Source organism: Oncorhynchus nerka, linkage group LG14 (assembly GCF_034236695.1).
Source record: "Oncorhynchus nerka isolate Pitt River linkage group LG14, Oner_Uvic_2.0, whole genome shotgun sequence".
Taxonomy (NCBI): Eukaryota; Metazoa; Chordata; class Actinopteri; order Salmoniformes; family Salmonidae; genus Oncorhynchus; species Oncorhynchus nerka.
The window spans coordinates 53,079,292-53,088,245 of NC_088409.1; the positions used below are offsets into that span (position 1 = coordinate 53,079,292).

At 42.2% G+C, this 8,954-nt stretch overlaps 1 pseudogene; it reads left to right on the forward strand.

Moving 5' to 3' along the window:
* Positions 1-475: 475 nt before the first annotated feature.
* LOC115142270 (guanylate cyclase soluble subunit beta-2-like) lies at positions 476-8,624 on the forward strand (annotated as a pseudogene).
* The last annotated feature ends 330 nt before the right edge of the window (positions 8,625-8,954 follow it).

Genomic DNA, 8,954 nt, shown 5'->3' on the forward strand with positions numbered 1-8,954 from the left:
TTCTTGCATTTTTGTGTGAAAAGCTTGTGATGCTAAATGTTTTCATCTATCTGCCTAGGGACTACAGATTAAAACTAGCCAACTGGCTAAATCCATCACATTTACAGAAATGTTAATTAATAATATTGTCCCTGTTAAATAAATAAATGAGTCGTTTTATTTCAAATATTTCATTTAAACCATTTGTTGAACGTCACGTTGGTAGCCTAATGCGAATTACGGAGTGTACGGAGTTGAGATCAGCACATCTATCGCATTTGACACTCATCTGTACCGCATCGCGCACCAACGCTCTCGCCAACAGCTGGAGATGGGTGAACGGCTTTCTTCAGTCACTGTTCGAAGCGCAGCGGCAGAAGTGACGGAATAAGGAGCTGAAGCTTTTGTGTATATACAGGATATAGGCCTAGGCATATCACTTTAATTAAATATATTCAGGTAGGCTGTCGACGGAGATAATGTTGTGCGTTAGAGTATGTGGTCAACTTGGGGTCGTGTTCGTGCAAGGATACATTGGGAATTAAGGTTTTTAAACAAAGTGTCGGCATAATCCAAACCAAAAGAGATGGTAAGTTGTGTGTGTCGACCCATAAATGAACTCATAGTGATAGATAGTCTAAACTGACATGTTACAGTATAGGCAAGCATATGTTGTATAGGTTACTGGACTGAACTGTTCGAAAATCATGACTCGGTGTGTTTCCAGCCTGTAGGCCTACTCATTAGTCTTATTAGGCTACATGGACGATTCAATAGGCTATGTCACTTTTACCTATATAAATATAGCCTATATTTTATGAATGGCATCAAAATAAAAAATGCTGCTAAATTTGCAATGTTCTCTCTGCAGTATGGATTTATCAATACCTGTTTGAAGTCGCTGGTTGTTGACAAGTTTGGCGAGGAGACATGGATGAAGCTCAGGTAACAATGTTATTAATTAACACTAACATCATATTAGACAATGTGAATATCTCTTGATAATTGATTCATTGTAATAATATGTTGCGTAATTCCAGAAGGTGGCGTTAAAGGCTAGCATTGAGCATGGCCCCTCAGCGTGGACCTATATGCTAGCTGATTGATGGATTCATTCACTGCTTTCTGTTTATTGGTCATCAATGGGATGTGTAACCTGCTGAAATGATCTCATCATCATAATTATATGCAGAGATGAGGCCGGGGTTCAAGATACATTCTTGACATATGAAGTGTACAAAGACGACATCACCATGCAACTGGTGGCTGCGGCCTGCAAGCTACTTGGTAGGCTAATGTATCATTATTTGATGAATAACCTGCAACATCATATAGCTCTGGACCAGTAACGATCTGGAGCTAATATATATAATATAATATATATATAGGTGTTATAAAAGCGTACATTTCCATGCCAATCACGGTTACTTCCAGATTATGAATTATAATTCAAATCATGGATTGAGAAATAGCTACAAAAAATTAGGAATAATTTTAGAATAGTGAATTTCTTGCACTGCATGGCTTGATTTTAAATGAAATCGAAACTCTATTGCTGACAGGCAAAATACATGACTCAAGATGATGATACAAATACATATTATAAATATTACATGATAGAACAAAATGTGTTTTATGTGATGTTTAAGTAAAGGCGTACATGTTGGTATTAACCTATATATTCATTAGGCCTACTTTATTTTCTATTCGAAGATGTTAAACCAGAGGTGGTGTTGAGACAATTTGGGGAATACTTTTTTGACTTTTGTAAACGATCTGGATACGACCACATGTTACGGACTCTGGGAGGGAACCTGTTCGAGTTTATCGAGAATCTGGATGCACTGCACAGCTACCTCGCCCTTTCTTACAAGGTATAATGTGTGTGTGTGTGTGTGTGTGTGTATAGCCTACTCTATTGATATAGGTATATATGTGATAATCGATCTATAAATAGGGGACAATGGACACACGTCATATTTTGGACAGAAAAAAACTGTGTCAAATGATTTGGAAATATGCTTGCAGGAGATGAACGCGCCATCATTTCGAGCGGAGAGGAACTGTGACGGCACGATGTTTCTTCACTATTACTCCGACCGCCGAGGCCTATGCCAAATTGTACCCGGTATTTATGCTGAATGCTGATAGATTAAATTATTGACGTTAAGAACAAATGTGTTAAACAACTTATACTTGAGTGTATTACTCAATATCGTGAGATTTTAGCGTGCGTAAAAGTAGGGGCTTTGTGCGTAAAAGTGAAACGACTGTTTCCCATTTCCACAGGTATCATTGAAGCTGTAGCAAAAGACTTCTTCAACAGCGAGATAACGATGGAAATCGTCAACCAAATAGAGGAACTAGAGAGGACAGGAAAGAAGGAGCATGTAGTATTCCTTGTCACTCAGAAACCAACATTTTCGAATGTAATGTGCAGTAACAAGCTCTCACAGACACCGCCATGTTTGCCAAGAGGCCCCAGGCGCAACGCAATGCACTGGAACCCAAACAAGGAGGTAAAATCCGGGTCAGGACAACAGATGACCCACAAATCATTGGCTTGCATCCTAAATGGCACCCTATTCTCTTGATAGTACACCACTTTTGACCAGGTATTAGGGTGATATTTGCTATGCATACATAGGCTACAGAAACAAGCAGATGCCATCTCTGAGGATCTCCAAAGAATTGTCCCAAAACTATCTCAATAAGCCAACCCAACACAGCCAATTTTCCATATGGTTTAAAAGTTAACCTTTTTATGCAATTTAACCATAACACGAATTTCCTCCAATGTGTCCCTCACCATCTATCAGGACATACAGAAATCATTGCAGAGGAAACTCCAATCTCAGGGATTTTCCATGTGTCGGAACCACTGGGAGACTGTGAGGGGGTTGGTCCAGCTTGGGAAGGGTAATGACCAAATATCTCATCATTCCTTTTCTAATGGATTGGCTCAGTCCACCTCAGATATCGATAAAGCCTGTCTATTCCATCTTGCTTGTCAAGATATCTCTAATCTTGATATCCTTACTATCATTAATATATGTTTACTTCAATCATAGGCAAACTGTTGAGAGGATTTGAGCCAGTCTACCCGAAGAACCTTTGCATCGACCTGAAGACATTTTGCAATGCCTTTCCCTTCCATATAGTGTTCGACAAGGAGGTACAAAAGTATCATTATCTCCCAGATTCCCTCTTGGTATTGAGTACATGCACTGTAAATTTATATACCTAAAAAAAATGTGTTAGTAAATTTGTTTGGTTTTCTCAATTGAAAAAAATGGACATTTGTTGAAACCAAATATATCATTCAGTGCCAACAGTTACAAACTTTTCCCCATTGGTTAAGCCGAATAGATGACATAAATACAAAACTAAATAGCTACACCACATTGTTTATGTTGTACCAAGTTGATTTTTCATTTTGCAGTTACCTATCCAAATTTCTTCAATTGGGTTACAAGCAATTAAATCAGTTTCCTGTTAATCAAGATATTAAGTTGGTTCCATTACATGAAATAATGACTCCAAATGCTTTCTTTCCATAAGAATTTCACATGAACTGGTTACCAATATTGTAACCAAATGGTGACCGTCTCATCAATTGAATCCTTTCCAGGCTCTTTAGAGTCACAGTACTTACAGAGATATCGTAGAAAGAGAAATGTCAAAATTGTTAAACTTCATATTCATCATCTCCAGCACCACCCCAACATGTGAAAACGGTGCGTTTTTATATTTTGTAGTAAAAAAAGACATAGGAAGTTAAGTGTTCCAATAACGTCATTGGTGTGCATCATGGGATTTTAACCAATCATGAGGAGGCATTGCCTACTTATTGCCTGTTAATTGTCTACTAATTGGTTGATGATGTCATTGGAAACACTTACCTTCTTCTATCTTTTTTACTTCAAAACATAGAAATGTGTCATTTTCACATAGGTATGTTGATGTTGGGGTGTTGCTGGAGATGATGAATATGAAGTATATTTTTTAATTTTTTATTTCCCTTTAAGATTCAGTGCTGGCAGTGAACGTATAATCATAAAAAAACAACAACACATTACTTAGAATGACATTCACTCTCACAGGTGGCCAAAAATAACAAACTGAAAGCCATGCCCCCTGTAGGCCATGCTTCCAAATCTTCTGATGGGTGCAATGTAGCGGTGGCAGCCTACCGCTATGTGGTGTTGAAAGCAATTTATAAGCTTTCATTCAATTAAAAACATCACATGATCTTTCAAATTCTTTATTTGATTCATACAAGTTGAATAGAATAGGTTGATTGAACCAAAGCTCAATTTTGGATCATGTCAATCAGAAAAAGCACTTCAGATGAACAACAGTGCCGTCCCACTTTTTACAGCGTGGTTTAGTAATGCCAGGTAATCACTGGGATGGTTCCCCGGACACAGATTAGGCCTAGTCTAAAAAGCATTCTCAATGAGGAATCTCAATTAGAAGTGCTTCTTAGTCCAGGACTGGGCTTAAAATGTGTCCAGAAAAGGGCCCTTTATGTAGATATGAATTGTAATCTTAATATCTGGAGTAAGGCTGCTGAAGTGCAATGCTTTTGACCAGAGCCCTATTGACCCTCGTTAAAAGTAGTGCACTGCAGTCAGTGTATAGGGAATAGGGTGACATTTGGGACCCAGTCTGAATCTCTGCTCTCTGGTCCAACCCCTGCAGCTGATGGTGAGACAGGCGGGGGTGAACGTCCAGAAGATCGTCCCCGGGCTGCAGACCATGAGCATTCACCTGGATCAGTACTTCAGTATCGTCCACCCCGAGGTCACCTTCACCATCTCCAGCATCAGGAAGTTCATCAACAGCCACTTTGTCCTGCAGACGCGACGGGACATGATGCCCGAGGCCTGGAGGGATAGACCCATGCTGGAGCTCAGAGGTGGAATTAATGAATGAACGGATGAATGAACAGATTAAGTCATGAAAAACTGGATGGATGAATGCATGGATGGATAATAGAAGGAAGAAATACATGAATGATTATTTGTTATTGAGTTATGCCACTTATGCAACCTATCCCACCATAACCATTTAACAGAAACACACACATCCCCCCTCATTTAATTTCACCTCTCTCTTTATCTCCACCCCTCACTCCCCTGTTCCCAGGTCAGATGTTGTGGATGGAGTCTCTGCAGTGCATGCTGTACCAGGCCTCCCCTTTGCTGCGGAGCCTCCACGAGCTGGAGGAGCGGAGCATGCACATCTCTGACATCGCCCCTCACGACGTCACGCGGGACCTCATCCTGCTCAACCAGCAGCGGCTGGCCGAGATGGAGCTCTCCAACCAGCTGGAGAGGAAGAAGGAGGAGCTCCGACACCTGTCCCAGCATCTGGAGGAGGAGAGAACCAAGACGGAGAACCTGCTGTACGCCATGCTGCCCAAACATGTGGCCAACCAGCTGAAGGAGGGGAAGAGAGTGGAAGCAGGTGAATGACACAGGGAGAGGAGAGATGGGGAGAGTAGAATAGAGGAGAGGAAAGATGCAGAGAAGCGAGTTGAGGAGAGAAGAGGAAAGGAGAGGTGGGGAGAGGGAATAAGTAGAGAGGAGATGTGGGGAGAGGAGAGGAGAGTAGGGGAGAAAAGGTGAGAAGGGAAGAAAGTAGAGAAGATGAGAGTAAAAAAGATAATTGGTGAGAAAATAATTGGTGAGAGGATTGGTGGTGTGTGAAATGCCCTAGTAGGGCCAAACACTCCTTTGCCAAAACCTGTACACAGTAGCCTATGCCTCCCTTGCTCTGACACACAACAGACAGTAGAGATGTACAGAGTGGAATTGGGGGGATTTTTGAAGGATATTTCCATGCCTTGCTGCAGTGTATTACATATTTAATGAAGGCATGAATTACAGATTGAAACAGCACCACGACACAGCCAGCGGCTCCCAGACACATCTGTCTTTGAAGCACAGTACACAGACAGACAGACAAACAAACATAGGCGCAGACAGACGGACACAGACAGCTAGAAAGACAGACAGACAGACATACAGAGATGAAAACAGACAGACAGACATACAGAGATGCAAACAGACAAACTCATGCATGAACAGTACACACACATGCGCACACACAAAATGTATTGATATGTGGCAACAGGTCAGCTACATGTGGATAAGTATTAAGCAGAATAACTAGTTTTCACTATTGTTCTCGACATTGTAAAAGGACTGAAACAGTGGTATATTAATGGAAATGGCCATATGGTCGGTGGTGGTTGTGGTTATGTTTGCTCTAAAGGAGAGTTCAAGGAGTGCACCATCCTCTTCAGTGATGTGGTCACCTTCACCAACATCTGCTCGGAGTGTGAGCCCATCCAGATCGTCAACATGCTTAACTCCATGTACCTCAAGTTCGACCGGCTCACCACAGTACACACAGTTTACAAGGTAACAAAATATTACATTTGTCAGATAGGCTAAACATTTATCATTCATAATTTAAACATCTTGCGAATTATTCTACATATCCATCTATTCATTCATTTAGACCAGGCAGCCTGGAAGAGCCATTCCAGTACTTAACTCATCGATATCAATCTGCCTGTGGTTGTGTCTGCATCAGGTGGAGACCATAGGTGATGCCTACATGGTGGTAGGTGGCGTGCCCATCCCAGTGTCCAGCCATGCTGAGAGGGTGGCCAACTTCGCCCTGGGCATGGTCATAGCAGCTAGGGAGGTCATCAACCCCATCACAGGGGGGGCTATCCAGGTGAGACCCACAGATGGCTGGTGTGTTTGAATGCTGGATAGATTTTTCACAATATTTTTGTAACATCTCTGTTCTATTGATCCAAATCCAAAGGGTTGTAATTTCCCTGCCCTTGTCTTTCTTTTTGAGCTGATCTTTCTCAGTTCTCCTGCTAGTTTTTTATCACAATACAATACCTTTCTCTGTGTCTGAGGCTGGTCTAGTGGGCAACGCAGCCGCCAGCAGCACATAAAGGTCAACCCCTATTGTGGATAAGAATCCTTCCACTAGTCAATGCTCATTTCCACCTATTTCTGTCTCAATAAAGTAAAAATATCCCACAAAATATATTTAAAAAACAAACAATACCTCTCTGCTGTAGATCCGGGTGGGTGTACACAGCGGGCCAGTTCTAGCTGGTGTGGTGGGGGAGAAGATGCCTCGGTACTGCCTGTTCGGAGACACAGTAAACACGGCATCTCGCATGGAGAGCCACGGCCTCCCCAACAAGATCCACCTCAGCCCCAGTGTTTACCTGTAAGACCTCAGCTCATGTCACATGACTGAACTGCAGGAAATTAAATCAATCAAGCAATCGATCAAGAAAGCAAGCCAGCAATTTATTTAGAAAGCCCTTTTTACATCAAATGTTGTCAAAAGTGCTTGATGATTGGTTGGATGATGGACTGATTTATTGATTTATTAATTGAGTGCTTGGTTGGTTGAGCCCATAGGGCTCTGTTCAAAAGTAGTCACTATATAAGGGAAAGGGTTCCATTTGGGAAGCAGGCTTTGTTTTTATATGTCTTCCTCCTCCAGGGTTCTGAAAGACAAGGGCTTCATGATCCAGGAGCGAGGGGAGATCGATGTGAAGGGGAAGGGCAGGATGTCCACCTACTTCCTGGAAGGGAACCTGACCGCCACGGAGCACGAGATCATGGGCCGTTCAGTTAAGGAGGCCGACTCGGGCCGTGCGTCTGTACAGTCGGCACGGGACTGCAACACAGAGGCAGCCCTGTACAGACCGGGTAAACAAGGTTCTCCTGTCTGTCTGCCTCTCAACTACTCAACTACTAAAAATACACACCTTTATAAATATATAGTACACCTGAGAAAATGTCTTAGATGTGTGTCTAACCTTGTTGCACCTTATTTGTGTGTCTAATTTGAGGTAGCTCAGCCTCAGTGTGCATTATCTCAACAGGTTTTATGGCGCATTTAGTCATAATCACCACAGAGACAAACACTAACCCCATTCTAGCTTCCCTTTCATGGCTGTGGTATATTGTTAATGCCTCACTCTAAAGCTAGACCTCTTTGTTGTAATCTATGATCCCACAGCCATCCAGAGGGTGCAGAGTGAGGACAGGAATCCTGTAGTGCCCATGGAGTATGGAGACAGCCTGGCCGACCCGCCGCCCTCAGTCCAGCTCACTGAACCCCAGCCACAAGTCAGAGCCAAGAGCCTCAAAGGTGCCTCCTCCTCTTTCTTTTATTCGATAATTCGTTCTTTCTTTCTTTTTATTGAATTATATTCTTTAATATGTACATTTTATTTAAGTATTATATTCGTAGTATCTTGTATTCTTTATCTTATTCTAAGATGATCTTTAAGTCACAGGTAAAAGACTGCTCCTCCATTTCTTTTACATTTCTCCTATTCGTTACCTCCATTGCCTTCCACTCTACCTGCAGTGGTGACTCACGGGAGGTGTGTGTGTTTCACAGGAAAACCTCGGGACTCAGAGAGCTACGGCAGTCTCCACAGTGACAACAAGTCAGTGGAGGGAAGTCTCCCCAAACCAGACCACCAGCTGACCAGAGCAACCTTGTCCCAGAGTCCCACTCCCATAGAGGCTGAGGCTCCTCATTCCACCAAACACATCCGGACCAGTTTCTGTGTGGTCCTCTGAGCTGTTGTAGTACTATCCAGACTAGTCACTGTAGCCCCGTTTATACCTGTTGCTAACACATACGTCCTTGATCCTGATCTTGTCATCATTCTGATTGTGCCCACATTTTAGCTGTTGCTATTAAATATTAAAATGTGTCTCTTATCCTTGTGACCAGATTTCCTGGTACCTCCAAGTATGCAATACAATAATTTAAGACACATATTGATAAGTCAATGGTGCCAACTATCAATGATTTTAGAGGGAGGGATAATGATGATTTAACAAGTTTTACTGTCCAGATCCGCCTAAGATATTCAGACACAATGCTTCCCTAACTACCTCCAGAGG